This window comes from Mirounga leonina, unplaced genomic scaffold (genome assembly GCF_011800145.1).
Source record: "Mirounga leonina isolate KUSES-001 unplaced genomic scaffold, KU_Mleo_1.0 Mir_174, whole genome shotgun sequence".
NCBI lineage: Eukaryota > Metazoa > Chordata > Mammalia > Carnivora > Phocidae > Mirounga > Mirounga leonina.
Window position 1 is genome coordinate 47,295,589 of NW_023270451.1, and position 15,646 is coordinate 47,311,234.

Here is a 15,646-nt window from a genome sequence, read left to right on the forward strand (position 1 = left end):
AACAAGGGGGCAGAAGATTTTCTAGGTGAATCTTATCCATTCTGGAGAACTGGAAATTGAGACTTAGAAATTGTCCAAAGTTAAACCATCGGAATGTGGCAGGGCTGAGTCAGAACCAAGGATTCGCCAACTTTTATTAAACTCTCAAACATTATATATTTATGACTTCATTCCCTAACAAGATACTCTAAAGTTCAAATCATCAATTATGTAACTTATTAAAGAAGTTATTTTATCTTTACTATATAAGCCACAATACTTAAAAAGCACAGAATAACTGAATAATTATGGAACACCAGACAGATTTCCCCATCCTACAAAAACTAGGCCTATGTGACAAAACCATGTACATACACATGGATATCTCTCTCTATATACATCATATTATATATATACACATACATACATATATATGGTACATAGTTCTGCACAAAGAATGAAATAGAATAAAATAATTAGCTTGGAAAGAGATAAAATTTTTATTTTCTTAATTTTTATTTTATTATTTTTTAAAGGTTTTATTTATTTATTTGAGAGAGTGAGAGAGAGAGCATGAGAGCAGGGAGGGGCAGAGGGAGAAGCAGACTCCCCACTGAGTGGCGAGCACAGATGCGATGTGGGGCTCGATCCTGGGACTCCGGGATCATTACCTAAGCCAAAGGCAGACTTGACCCACTGAGCCACCCAGGCGCCTCAAGAGAGAAAAATTTTTAAAGATCAGCAACACAGGAACACTTCATTAACGCAATTGGTGTTCCCAACTGAGAAGCATGCTTTCTTTAAAAGCTTCAGAGAGAGCTAAAGTCGGACTGAGTGCCGGCTCTGCTACTTACTAAGCTACATCCTAAGCAAATTAATAAAAATTATGACAATTTACCAGCTGGACTGTGTTTTTAAGGATTAAATAAGGTCATGCACTGTGAATGTGGCCTAAGTAGACACCCCAAAATTTTAGTTCCTTTCCCCTGGTTAACAGATTCATAGGGGCTTCTCCCTCTGACCCTCCCTCCTCTCATGCTCTCTCTCTCTCTCAAATAAATAAATCAATCTTTAAAAAAAAAGGGGGGGTACCTGGGTGGCTTAGTTGGTTAAGTCACTGCCTTTGGCTCAGGTCATGATCCTGGAGTCCCAGGGTCAAGTCCTGCATCAGGCTCCCTGCTTGGTGGGGAGTCTGCTTCTCCCTCTGACTCTCCCCCCTCTCGTGCTCTCTCTCTCATTCTCTCTCTCAAATAAATCAATCTTAAAAAAAAAAACAACAGATAATAGGGCAGTGCCCAACTAACCCAAATGGGCATCAGTTTCTAATTGTTTTCTAGTTCTAGTCCCAGTGTAGCCCCGTTTTCTTTTCCCCCCCTATTATCTTAATGTGACTTCCATAGGTTTCTTTTTTGTAACATTTCACTATGCTGTAATGCTTAGGTTCTCAAACTTTTCCTATCTCCATCAAAATTGATCAAGTGCCTCATTCCCTTAGAACACTGTGACAGAGAAATCTAGATAAACATAAACTGTTCGGGGGAAGACTGTATAAGAAGATAATGATTTTTTTTTTTTTTTTTTTTTGGTGTTGGTGTTCTGAACCCCGGCCCTGGGTAGGGCATTTGAAGTAAAATAAATGAGAGGGCTGTGCCATGACAAAGCTTCAGAGATAAAGTGGGGACAGGAAGGATCTTACCGCAACCCACATGTAACTATCTACTTCCACCCACTCACAAGCAGGAACTTGCCACACAAATTAAGCAACCTTCCAATCAACCAACAAACAACTCTGTAATCTATTAGCACCTTGAAATATGAGGAAGATAAACAACACATGTGAAAAAATAGACCATGGCATTTAAATCTGTAACAGCAGAAGACTCAAAGTTGGTTTAGATTTTATAGATTAATGGTTTTAGGGGAGGAAAAATAATTTTCCCTGTACCCTTCTATGTTCTTTGCTGAGGCCATCCATCCCATAATAAAAAGACAGATTAACAGAAAAAGAAATCCTTAATTTCACACATATGGGAACCCACAAAGATTCGAGACCCAAAGGCAGTCAGGCAATTGAGGCTTATAAACCATCTTGAGCTAAGGCGAAAGAAGAGGCTTGGGGCTTCAAAGGGGAGGAAGGCAAGTCCAGGAAAATGAGAAAAGCAATGTTTGCCTTCATGCAGGTAAATCTCTCAGATAAAAGAGTAATCTCTGGTAGTAGCTCTCTTCCTGGTACAGGCCCCCTTTCCAAATTCTTTTAGGCAGGTAAAAGGGAGTTAAAAAGCTCTTCCTGACCCCTCTGGGTCTTGATTGCCTTCAGTTCACAATAATCCCCATATCAAAGTGGCAGACTTTGGGGTGACAAATTCTGCTCCCCTCAGGTTGAAGCAACAGTGAGAGAGTAAACATAAAAATAAAACAAGAAAGGTAATTTAGAAAGCTAGCACCAAGCCATAGCACAGAGAAGTCTGCCATCTGCTGACACAAAAATGGAATTGTATAGATTTCCCTGATGGCTGTTTTTAAAGCAGTGGGAACCTCAGGTAAGGCTTATGACATTAGATTTCAATTAAGTTACTATATTGAAGAGATAAATTACAACTGCTAATTCAAAAGACAATAAGGATTAAAATGGGATTTAAGATTCTTTATAGGCTTATTAATTCAGTAACTCTAATTAATGTGATGTCCGAATTACTTTAAAAGCAAACAAAAGAGAAATCTATGGAAATGATTTAACATAAACTGTAGGGAACATTCAAACTGCTATGATGAATTAAGGATAATCTAAGACACTTGGCAAAAATTAGAAAATCTGTGGGAGAGGAAAATAATTTTTCCTCTACCCTTCTAGGTTCTTGGCTGAAACCCTCCTATAATAAAAGACAGATTAATAGGAGAAAAACAAACACGAATTTAATAACATGCATCCCTCCTGAATACATGGGAGATACCCAGGAAAATGGAGTCACTCCCTGAAATGGGTCAGGTTATCATCTTAAGTACCATCTCTAGCTAAAGAAAAAAGAAGATGGCATATCCTGGGGTTACAAATCCTGTTCCCTTTCAAATCCTACAGATTTCACCTCTGCGATCGGTCAATGTTCTGTCCTCTTTCTCTGGCTCCCATAGCAGGCTAGGGTTCATTCTCTTTAATCCAGGCTTATTTCAATTCCTGCTTCTCCAGTGACAGAATGCTGTCCCAACATATGCCTCTTTGGCATGACGACTATTTTGAGCTGATTATTTCAGAGAAACAGGAGACACAGGTGAAGCTCTGAAAAGAGAAGTTCCCTTTTGCAAGGGAAATTTATATTTATAAAGGAAATCCCCATTTCTATGTGTGTCTCCACTCTGTACCAAAAGAGAAGGAAGAAAAAGATGAAGAAAGCATGGCAAACTCAAATCAATGGAGAGAGTGCACTTAAAATCTGCATTATCAACCCTTACTCTGGTTTACCATTTTTTTCCTCCTCCCACCCAACAACAGGCCTCTTCCATGCCCTTCTTTTTGCTTATAGCTGTAGATGGTATAATTTTAAACGATCTAAGAGAGTTACTCACTTTTCCCAAGGCATCTCTCGTGTATATGTGTTAATAAAACTTTTTCTCTTGTTAATTCTATCTTTGGTTATAGGGTCCCCAGCACGGGCCTTAGAAAGGTAGATGGAAAATTATTTTTTCCTCACACTCTTTGTCTCTTGATTATAGTTATGCTAATTTAGTGTACTTCAGCTACCAGATTAAGCAATTAAAATGCATTCCAGATCTTATCACTTTTTGAAAATGAACATAACTCTCAAAGACTCTTCAGCAAGTTAATTACAAACACCTCACTACTGATAATACAAACATTTCTACAATGTGGTCCCAACACTTTTTAAAAATGTTGCTTTCAATTAGCCGTTTTTAAAAAAAATATACATGTTCATGCTATTTCAAACAGTGCGGAACATTAAAGGATGAAAAAGTACAAGTCTCCTTCCTCATTCTCATCCTCTCAAGTTCTATCATTACTAGGAACAACTACAAACAACTAGTGCAGTTTTTCAAGAATTTCCAATGACATAAAAGCACATTCATGTGTATCTCCCTGGAGCCACAACTGTTCTACAATGTGCTTTTTCCCCCTAGTTACTATCTTTTGAACTTTTTAAAATGTTAACTCAGATTTACCTTCTTGTATGTATGTATGTATTTATAAAAGATTTATTTATTTGAGAGAGAGAGAGACCACACATGTGAGCATGAGCGGGGGGAAGGGCAGAGAGAGAGGGACAAGCAGACTCCCCACTTAGTGGGGAGCCTGAGGCAGTACTCAATCCCAGAACCCTGAGATCACTGACATGGGAAACAAAGGCAGAAGAAAAATTATTAAATTTCCTTATAAAGTACAGCCCACTGACAAGTCCTTAAAACAGGCAGAGTGACATTCCTCTAGGGACTCAGCTGCCTCGATGTTAATACCTTGTAAAGGGCAAAGGCAATCTTAGCCCAACCCCCCAGGACCCTGTAAGTCTACTTTAACATACCAAGATACATGTTGGCAATCATCCCCCAAGCATATGACCCACCAATATACATCCGAAGGGTCTCATGACTCAGGTTTTATTAGACAGTAATAAATGACCTTATCCCAACAATAGCTAGCCCCTCAAGGTCCTGGAAACCTTGCTTCCAAAATTCCTTGAAGACTTACGCTATCCCTACCCCTCTCCCAACTTGAAAGTATATAATGGGCCACTCCTCATGACCCCAGTGCCGCTCTTTCTGCCCACAGGTCCTGTCCTCGTGCTTTAATAAAACCACCTTTTTGCACCAAAGACGCCTCAAGAATTCTTTCTTGGCTGTCAGCTTGGAACCCTGACGTCTTTCCTACATCAATCATGATTTGAGCCGAAGTCAGACACTTAACTGACTGAGCCACCCAGGTGCCCCTACTTTATTTTTAAAGCTGCACAATGTTTTAGTATACAAATGCACCACAGTGTAACCAATGCACTATAATTTATTTAACCGATGTATATACCGCCTCCAACAGAGTAAACAAAAGTGCCCATTTTTCTATATCCTCATCACTCGGATTTCTCTCTCCACACAGTGCTTGGCAGTCCCCAATTTTGCCTATTTGTGAGCAATTAAACTGGATTTTTTAAAAATACATTTTGTAGGGGTGCCTGGGTGGCTCAGTTGTTAAGCGTCTGCCTTCGGCTCAGGTCATGATCCCAGGGTCCTGGGATCGAGCCCCGCATAGGGCTCCCTGCTCTGCGGGAAGCCTGCTTCTCCCTCTCCCGCTCCCCCTGCTTGTGCTCCTTCTCTTGCCGTGTCTCTCTCTGTCAAATAAATAGATAAAATCTTAAAATAAATAAATAAATAAATAAAATAAAATACATTTTGTAAACTTTGTAATTTTGCTGGGGGCAAGAATTTCAATTCTTTACTTCTATGGTTCTCAAATTTTAGCATTCATTGGAATCACCTGGAGGGATTAAAGTAAAGGATCTAAGGATATGATGATTTTTACCTAGAAAAGAGACTTTCTAGATAAATTAAAAATATTATCGGGTCCCTGGCTGGCTCAGTCGGTAGAGCATGCTACTCTTGATCTCAGAGTCTTGAGTTCAAGCCCCACATTGGGCCTAGAGCTTATTTAAAAACAAACAAAAAATATTATAGCATCTGGTTCAGGGGTGCTCCATCTGTTGTGTAAATGAATTCACAACCAAAAGCTTAAAAAAATTTTGTAAAAACTCCAGCTGTTTCAGGAAGTATTCTGGCTAACATAAAAACAACTCACTAGATAATTGTTGAAGCTGAAAATGTGATTAAAGTTGAGTGACGATAATACATTGGAAACATGACAAATGTGATTTGCAAAGACAAAGTCATACGCCTGTTATAAATATCTCCATATTTGCAAATCTGGGGAGTCAAGATGACCTCGAACATATTCTTTGCCAATGTTAAGAGTTTAATATATTCCCCTTATTTTACAATATATTTTATTTAGACTGACCAATCATGATTGTTATCCCTCAAACACCACAGCCATCAAACATTACCCAATGTAATCTATTCCTTTGAATTTCACATAGCCTTTCCTTGAGATCTCTCTCCCAACATTTATATTCATTCATTGTAGAAGTACTGTTAATGATGTGGAGAACAAAGGCAAAAGGAAAAAAAAAATTAAACTTCCTTATAACTTACAGTCCATTGACAAGTACTTGGGACAGGCAGGGTGATCTTCCTCCAGGAACTCAACTAACTCAAAGTTAATACTTTGCTAAACGCAAAAGGCAACCTTAGATTGACATTAGCCCAACCTCCAGGATCTTGTAAGTCTACTTTAACATATGAAAATCCTTTTGGAAGCTTCCTTTATCTCTACCCCTTCCCCCCAAGATATATGTTAGCAATCATCCTCCAAGCATATGGTCCACTGATACACATCTGAAGGGTCTCATGACTAAGGTTGTACTAAAACAGTAATAAATGACCTTTTCCTAACAACAGCTAGTCCCTCAAGGTCCTGGAAACCTTGCTTCCAAATTCCTTAGAGACTTATGCTATCCCTAGCCCCCTTTCAATTTGCAAGTATATAATTAGTCACTCCTCACAATCCCAGTGAAGTTCTTTCTGCCCATGGGTTCTGTCCCTGTGCTTTAATGAAACCACCCTTTTTTGCACTGAAGATGCCTCAAGAATTCTTTTTTTTTAAACAATTATTTATTTATTAGAGAGACACACACAGAGAGGGAGAGCTCAAAGGGAGAGTGAGAGGGAGAAGCAGACTCCCTGCTGAGCAGAGAGCCCGATGTGGGGCTCAATCCCAGGACCCTGAGATCATGACCTGAGCCGAAGGCAGCTGCTTAACTGACTGAGCCACCCAGGTGCCCCTCAAGGATTCTTTCTTGACTGTTCTCTCCGAACCCCAACATTTCACGTCATTAGGACTCTAACTTTTAATAGTTGTGACACATAATTGTGAGACTAGTTTCTAAATCTCATTAGTATATATGAAGACAGTGGTGATATCTCAAGAATTATTGAAGACCTAGGTATTTTAGGTGTGAAGGAATAAATCTTCGTGTTTGGGGTAGACAGAAGGGCAAAGCTATTCTGAGTCTGTATTCTGTCCTGCTGTATTACCAAAGATTTTTAACAGTTGGAATGCTCTATTTTTCTACCAGCCAACTGACCACCAGTAATACCAGATTATATATATGTGCTTTTATTTGATCAAATAGTAAATGAATTTACTGAGTGGCAAATGATATGGAAAAGGAATAGGAACTATGGTATAGCATGGTAGACTGCTTATTACCTAATTCCTTCCTTTCTTTCCTACTAATAGAATCTCAATTTTGTTGGAGGGTGGCCATTTGCTCAGCCAAAAAATTCCTCAGCTTCACAGTTAGGGTAGCTATATGACACTGTTCTCTCCAAATACATGTGAGGAGGAAGTTCTGCTTTACTTAATTGAGTATCCTCCTCCCTGGAAGATGGACATGTTGGCCAGGACTGCAGCAGCCATTTTGTGACCAAGAGAAAAGCCAAGAGAATTTCAAAGACCTCTGTCTTGATATCCTTGTACTCCCTAATTAATACCAGCAACTGCCTACTTTTTAGACCTCTCCTTATATTAGAAAAATAGAATGTTTATTGTTTATTAAAGACACTGATTTTGGGTCTCTGTCTCTCCTAGGCGCAACTAATAAAAAAGACAAAGGGGGCACGTGGGTGGCTCAGTAGGTTAAGCGTTTGCCTTCGGCTCAGGTCATGATCCCAGGGTCCTGGGATCCAGCCCCATAACAGGCTCCCTCCCTCTCCCTCTGCCCCTCACTCCCTCCACCCGCCATGTATATGCTCTCTCTCTCAAATAAATAAAATCTTAAAAATAAAAGACAAAGAAATATGTACAAATCTAGACCCTTAAAGAACACACGTAACAGTAAACAATACAGGACAGTGTATAAATTACTACTTCATGAAAAATCATCAGGAAATGCCACAGGAGTTTGGGGGAATATGCTTTACAAAACAAATGAATTAAAAACAGGTCCTAAAAGGTCATAAATCTGAGTGCTGATATAAATTAAAGTTGGGATACAGAGATATTTTTAAAAGCCTGTCTAATAGCATTGAGCCACTTAAGCAGTTGTATTTAAATCTTGATTCCCTGCCCCCTCCCTTTTCTAAATATAGACTCAATAGTGGGCTTTCCACTTACTCATATAGTACCCAGAGAACATCTGATGTTATCTTAAAATAGAAGAAAGGAAGGACTTTTTGTCAGAAGTCACCTCCAGGAAGGAAACTCACTCAAGTTTCAAAAACAGCACCAGCTTATAAGGAGTAATTGTTCGTGTTTACAAGGAAGCCATAAAAAGTTGAGATGTGTTTAAATTAGAAATGGGGGCACCTGGGTGGTTCAGTCAGTTAAGCCTCTGCCTTCAGCTGGGGTCATGATCCCAGGGTCCTGGGATCAAGCCAGGTGCTGGGCTCCCTGCTCAGTGGGGAGTCTGCTTTTTCCTCTCCCTCTCTTTCTGCCCCTCCCCTTGTGCGCTCTCTCTCTCAGATAAATAAATAAAATCTTAAAAAAAAAAAAAAGAAATGATAATTTTAACTGGTTGGGAGTGTCTAGTGAGAGCGAAGCCAGTGTCCATCTTGAATACTAGATGGAGGTCATATCGCCCACAAGGCAGGGCTGGACCGGCCACGGAGAACACAGAACACACAGACCAAGACTCAAGAGATGGGAAAGCTTGCTTATCATTCAAAAGCATGTAGGGGCCGAGGGTAGGCCGCCCCAAGATGGGCCACTCTGGCATGAAGATTATTTTGAGCTGAAGGCAAGACCCTACGGGCTCAAGAGAAACTTTTGCCCATGCTTTAAACACTTAGAAGAACTCTTTAAGTGGGGGTCTTTCCCAGAATAAGGAGAGATCCATTTTACCTGAGTGACCCATCTGTATGGCTGGGCAAACATCTGCTCTTCTTACTGCCCTATGAACTGCATTCCTTTCCTCTCAAGTCCCTGACCCCTACTCCCTTCTCCTTAGTTCAGAATGACACAGAAACCTCATTTTCCCTGTCTTTGGAATTTCCATGTCTGTGTGCATTACCATATGTATGCTATTAAATTTGATTTTCTCCTGTTAATCTGTCAATTGATTTCTTAATTGATTCTCAGTCCATCGAAAAGAACCTTCGAGGGGTCACAGTTTAGCTCATAACAATGATTAACATCTAAAAAAAAATTCATAGAATGTTAAACGTACATAATGGATGTTAAATAAGGAATCTTCCTGTTTCAGTTCAGTTCAGGGATGGGTATCCTACTAAGGTGAGGGAAGGAAAAGAGAGAATTGGCTTCATGACTGGGGCCCTTACCCACTTAAAGAATACAAAAGGGTGAAAAGAGTGAAGAGGGTGTCTGGAAGAGTTGTTGCTGTGCCTTCTGCCTCCGAGGGAATGGGTACGGCGGAGCGCTACCTTCTCACCAAGCAAGAGGGGCCTTTCATGGGGTCACCTGGAGAATGTGTTTTCTGCGGAAGACTGAGGCCTGATCCAAGCTACAAAGGATATTCCGTGGGACGGAAGTGGCTCTGCTATGCTCCACCAGCAGCACATACACTAAAATTGGAACAGTAAGGATATTAGCATGACCCCTGTACAAGAATGACATGCAAATTCATGAAGTGTTCCACCTTTTTTATAGTTGAGAACACTGTATTGTATAATTGAAGTTTTCGGAGAGCAGAACTTAAGTGTTCTTAAGTGTTCTCACAAACACACAAAGATAAATATGTAAGGTGATGGGTGTATTAACTAACTAGATGGGGAAAATCCTTTTACAGCGTATATGTATATCCAATCACAATGTACACTTTAAATATTTTAGAATTTTGCCAGTTATAACACCATAAACATGGAATTTTCTTTAAAAGATTTTATTTATTTATTTGACAGACAACACACTGAGAGAGGGAACACAAGCAGGGGGAAGGGGAGAGGGAGAAGCAGGTTTCCTACCGAGCAGGGAGCCCGATGCGGGGCTCGATCCCAGGACCCTGGGACCATGACCTGAGCCAAAGGCAGATGCTTAACGACTGAGCCACCCAGGTGTCCCATAAAGATGAAATTTTTAAAAAGTGGCTTTGTTGTAATGGCCTGTACTCCTAGAGTCTGTCAGAGCCAGGGATAAGTGAATGCTCCCACACAGGAGGGAACAAGCCAGAAATGTGTTTCTGTCCAGCCCACAAGAGCCACCTGAGAGGGAGGGACTTCAAAGGCAAGAGCCTGTATGGAGTGGATCACCCAAAAAAAAAAAAAAATAAATCAGGCTGAGGTGGAGTGGGGTGCCCCCCCAAATTAATATGGGGTTACAGTGAAAGAAGAGAAAGTCAACTTTAAATATCTTGCAGGCCCAGGGAGCACAAACCTAACCAGTCAAATAAGAACTCTCATTTTGGGACACCTAGGTGGCACAGTCAGTTAAGCGTCCGACTCTTGGTTTTGGCTCAGGTTGTGATCTTGGGGTCCTGAGATTGAGCCCCTCATAGGGCTCCTCACTCAGCATGGACTCTGCTTAAGACTCTCTCTCCCCTTCCCTTAACAGTTCCTTAACACAAAAAAAGTTTATTTTTCATTCACACGAAGTCCAATATGGGTCCAGATGACTCTCCAGGGCAGCTGTCCACGGATTGGCTCAATATTCCAGGCTGCTTTGATACTGTGTCATCTCCATGTCATCATGATGCTTCAGGATTTGCTCCAACAGCAGGAAAGACTATGGACAACTGTATCCCTTTTCATAACTACACTGGCCCAGAAGTGGCCATACCATCTCCAGACAGTCTATTGGCCAGAATAGCAAAGCTTGCCCAAATACAAGAAGGGGAGAAGAGCTAAAAATATTGGTGGGTACTAGTAATGTCCATCTAGAAGTCTCACTACAGAATTAATATTGAAATCATGTGTAATATATGACTAGGCACTGGTATTTACAGAAAATGAGATTGACTGCTTGTGATTGTCTTTGGGTGCCTGGGTGGCTCAGTCATTAAGCGTCTGCCTTTGGCTCAGGTCATGATCCCAGGGTCCTGGGATCGAGTCCCACATCAGGCTCCCTGCTCAGCCTGGAGCCTTCTTCTCCCTCTCCCACTCCCCTTGCTTGTGTTCCCTCTCTTGCTGTGTCTCTCTCTGTCAAATAAATAAATAAAATCTAAAAAAAAAGACTGTCTTTTACAGTCTGAGAGTGAGCAAAAAGTCACAGGCCTACCAGAATTTTTACCAGCAGCAAGAAAGATTACCACCACTGAATAAATTTGAAAGGGGAAACAAGAAAAAAAAAAAAAGTTGTGTTCTATTTACATCCTGTGCCTCATGTGGACTCCACATACTAATCACATCTTTAGAAGAGATCACAGAAATCAAGTTAAACTCCATTTTTCATAATAAGACCTTTAATCTTTCTCTAGCTTCAAGATTGTAACTCTAGTTCTCTATGTGAGGCTAGAAATGTTTGTTTTTCTCAGCCAGCTCTGTTTACTAAATAGTCTAATTAAATGAAGCCATTTTCTTCCAAGAACATAATTTATTTAAGTTTTTAAACTCCCTAGAGAAAGGTCTATTTTCTTTCTTTCTTTTTTTTTTTTTTTAAAGATTTTATTTATTTATTTGACAGAGAAAGACACAGCGAGAGAGGGAACACAAACAGGGAGTGGGAGAGGGAGAAGCAGACTCCCTGCCGAGCAGGGAGCCCGATGCGGGACTCGATCCCGGGACTCCAGGATCATGACCTGAGCCGAAGGCAGTCGCTTAACCAACTGAGCCACCCAGGCGCCCGAGAAAGGTCTATTTTCAACTTAATTTAACAGCAAACAGAAGAGTGACATACATAGATGGGCCTTAAATTTAAAAGTCAGTTTTCAATCTTTTAATACCTTGGATTAAAAAATAAAATGTATTGCCTGCTTTCTAAAACAACTTCAAAAGCACAAATTAAACATATGGGATTTTGGAGCGCCTGGGTGGCTCAGTCGTTAAGCGTCTGCCTTCGGCTCATGTCATGATCCCAGGGTCCTGGCATCGAGCCCCGCATCGGGCTCCCTGCTTGGTAGGAAGCCTGCTTCTCCCTCTCCCATTCCCCCTGCTTGTGTTCCTGCTCTTGCTATCTCTCTCTCTCTGTCATATAAATAAATAAAATCTAAAAAACAAACAAACATATGGGATTTTGATAACTGGAAAAGTTGGTGATTTTTTATCAATATATTAAGGGCATTACATTTTCTGTCCTAAAAGATACTAAATAAATTTTCTGGATTTGTAACTAGAACATGAAAATCTAAGTTACTGTACTAAGAGATCAATGTAGATTTGAAGAGCCAAACGCAAAATTTAATAAAAACAAATAAAACCCACACTTTCGGCTAACCTATCTAACAAGGATGATGACTAAAGAGGAACAGTGGGGGAAACTGAGATTCTTGGAGAGAAGTTCTGTGGCCAATAACTGTAGGACAGGAAAGCTAGCATTCATTTATAAATTTAAAAAACCTTGCAAGTTTTCTCCTAATATAGTCCAGAAGGAATAAGACAAATTCTTATAAACAGCATATGTGTGTATAAACATATATACACACACATTTAAAATGTTTTTATTTTAAAACAATTTCCTTTTTAAATGTGATTGCATCTTGTATCCAGAAAATAGAAAGTTTTTTTTTTTTTTTTTTTTTTAAGATTTTATTTGACAGAGAGAGACACAGCAAGAGGGAATACAAGCAGGGGGAGCGGCAGAGGGAGAAGCAGGCTCCCCACTGAGCAGGGAGCCCAATGCGGGGCTTGATCCAGGACCCTGGGATCATGACCTGAGCCGAAGGCAGACGCTTAACGACTGAGCCACCCAGGTGCCCCTAGAAAGGAGTTTCACTGGTGCTGTCCTAATGCCCTGATGGTTGACCACATATATTTTTTAATTCTCCTCTTTAGAAGCCACATTTGTACTTAAATTTGTACACTGCTGTTTTTTAATCACTAACACTTAGCTTTATTTAGTTTCAAGCACTGTTTTTCTTTTATGAGGAAAAATTACAGTTCCTACTATTTCCCTACATTTTTATTAGATGGCCCTAACTTATGATGGTTTGACTTGTAATTCTCTGACTTTACGATGATGAGAAAGTGACATGCAATTACTAGAAACTATACTTTGAATTTTGATCTTTTCCTGGGCTAGCAATGTACAGTACAATATTCTCTTCTGATGCTGGGCACTGGCAGCGGCCTTAGCTCCCAGTCAATCACCCAGTCACGAGAATAAACAACCATTACACTGACACCCATTCCGTACCATACAACTATTCTGTTTTTCACTTTCGGTACAGTCAATAAATTATATTATTCAACACTTCATTATAAAATAGGCTTTTTGTTAGATGATTTTGCCCAACTGTAAGCCAATGTAAGTGTTCTGAGCACATTTAAGGTAGGGCTAAGCTATGATGTTTGGTAAGTGCATGAAATGCGTTACAGATTACCATATTTTCAACTTAATGATGGGTTTATAAGGACATAACCCCATTGTAAATCAAGGAAGATCTGTATTGTTAATGCTTTTATATTTGGCTAAATTAATTTGAAAGTAGATAAATGCTGTCTGAATAGAATCAAATATTGAAGCAATGTCCATGCATAAAAATCAACCTAGTAAAAAAACACTAAAGTTGTCATTATCACTCAATATAATTGTATGAAAGACTATATATATGATTACATTTCCCTCCTTCAGAACCTCATTCTTCAAAGCCTAAATTTTGTGTTGGAGTGGGTTTCTCTGTCAGGCAGGGAACTAGCAATAAGTGCTCAAGCTTTGTTCCAGAATCTTTTTTAGTAAGAGTAACTAAAAAGGCCACAGAGGGAACAAATCCTATCTGAGCAGGCACGTTTGATTAGAATGGTGAGTTAAACTGAATAGCAAGTGATAAGTGATGGTCAACAGCAATGAGGAAGGACCTGAAACTTGCAAGAATCTAAGAGAGGTTGGGGAAATTCATTCCCAAATACAGTTCATCTCAAATATTAATTTCATTTGTGCAAAATTCTACTGTACGCGTATCAACTTCTATACACGTTTGGCAATCTTGATCTTTTTGGTCCAGTTTACAAAAACTGCAAGCCATCCTTAACTGAGGATAACTAGAGTAGTTTTTACAATGAAGGCTTAGGAGAGAGGAAGTTGAGAGAAAATAATACCACTGGTTAAAAATTATGCCCTACTAGTGTTCATAAGGAAAAATGATTGTAGGATATGAGAGTGGCTGATAGTCTGTGTTTTGATAGAATAATTACAACTACTATTTAATAAGCAGTTACTATGAGCCAGATATTACTAAATGTTCTATATTTAACTTTTTTTTTTTACACATTTCTCACAAGTCACACCAACCATGCTCCAACTCTTTGTATAATTGAATACAATTCTGACACTATCTAGAGTTAGTCGCTGATCCCATGAGGTAAGGACTCAGTCCACAAGTCTGTTCTCCAACGCCATTCACGAGCCTCAGGTTGTCACCCATACTTCAGATGGACCAGTTGTAAATTTGGGGATTCCCACAACCCCTTCCCCTCCTCAGGTTCCATAATCTGCAAGAATAACACAGAACTCCGGAGAGAGCTTTACATACTATGACAGGTTTCATATAAAGAATACAATTCAGAACAGCCAAATGGAAGAGAAGCAAAGGGCAAGATATAGAAGGAGGGGTGGAGAACTTCCATGTCCTCTCTAGAACACACCACCCTATCCACACCTCAAGGTATTCACAAACCTGAAAGTTCTCCTTTAGAGGTCTTTATGGAGGTCTGTTATGTAGGTAAGATTGATCAAATAAATTATTGACTAGGTGATCAGCTTGAACTCCAGCCCTTCTCCAAAGGAAGTGGGGGGGCATGCTGAAAGTTCTAATCCTCTAATCATGCCTTGATCTTTATGGCAACCAACCCACATCTTGAAGCCATGTTGGGGTCCCCAGCTACCAGTCCACCTCATTAGCATACAAAAGACACTGTTAACACTTCCCAGACTCCAAGTGTTTTAGGAGCTGTGTGGCAGGAAACTGGGACGAACACCAAATATATATTTCTTACGGTATCACAGATACAACAAACAAGAAAAATCCGAGAAACTGTCACAGCCAAGATGAAATAAGGACACATGATGACTTAATGTATGTGGTATTCTGGATGGAATTCTAGGACAGAGAAGGACATTAGGTAAAAACAAAGGAAATCTGAACAAAGTAGGGATATTTAAAAATGTATGAATATTTATTCATTAATTTCAACAAATGTACCATACTAACATGAAATGTTAGTAATAGGAGAAACTGGTTGGGACTCTACTTATTTGCTTAATTATGTTAATTTAAAATTGTTCTAAAATAAAAATTTAAGAATGCAGTATATTGACTATGAAAAATGACTTATCTCTGAACTCTAAACACCTTTCTTTTTAAAGATTTATTTATTTATTTGAGAGAGGGGGAGCACGTGAGGGGGGTGAGGGGCAAAGGGAGAGAATCTCAAGCAGACTCCCCACTGAGCATGAGCCTGCTGAGGGGCTCAATCCCAAGGCCCTGAGATCATGATTGGAGAGGAA

At 39.8% G+C, this 15,646-nt stretch overlaps 1 protein-coding gene and 1 non-coding gene across 4 annotated transcripts in view; one reads left to right on the top strand and one right to left on the bottom strand.

Moving 5' to 3' along the window:
* The window catches only part of NT5C3A (5'-nucleotidase, cytosolic IIIA), a 48,552-nt gene that overhangs the window by 30,478 nt on the left and 2,428 nt on the right, over positions 1–15,646 (bottom strand). The window lies entirely within an intron of this gene.
* Positions 9,593–9,695, top strand: LOC118021416. The gene has a single exon (XR_004682162.1). It is a non-coding gene; the product is annotated as a U6 spliceosomal RNA (small nuclear RNA).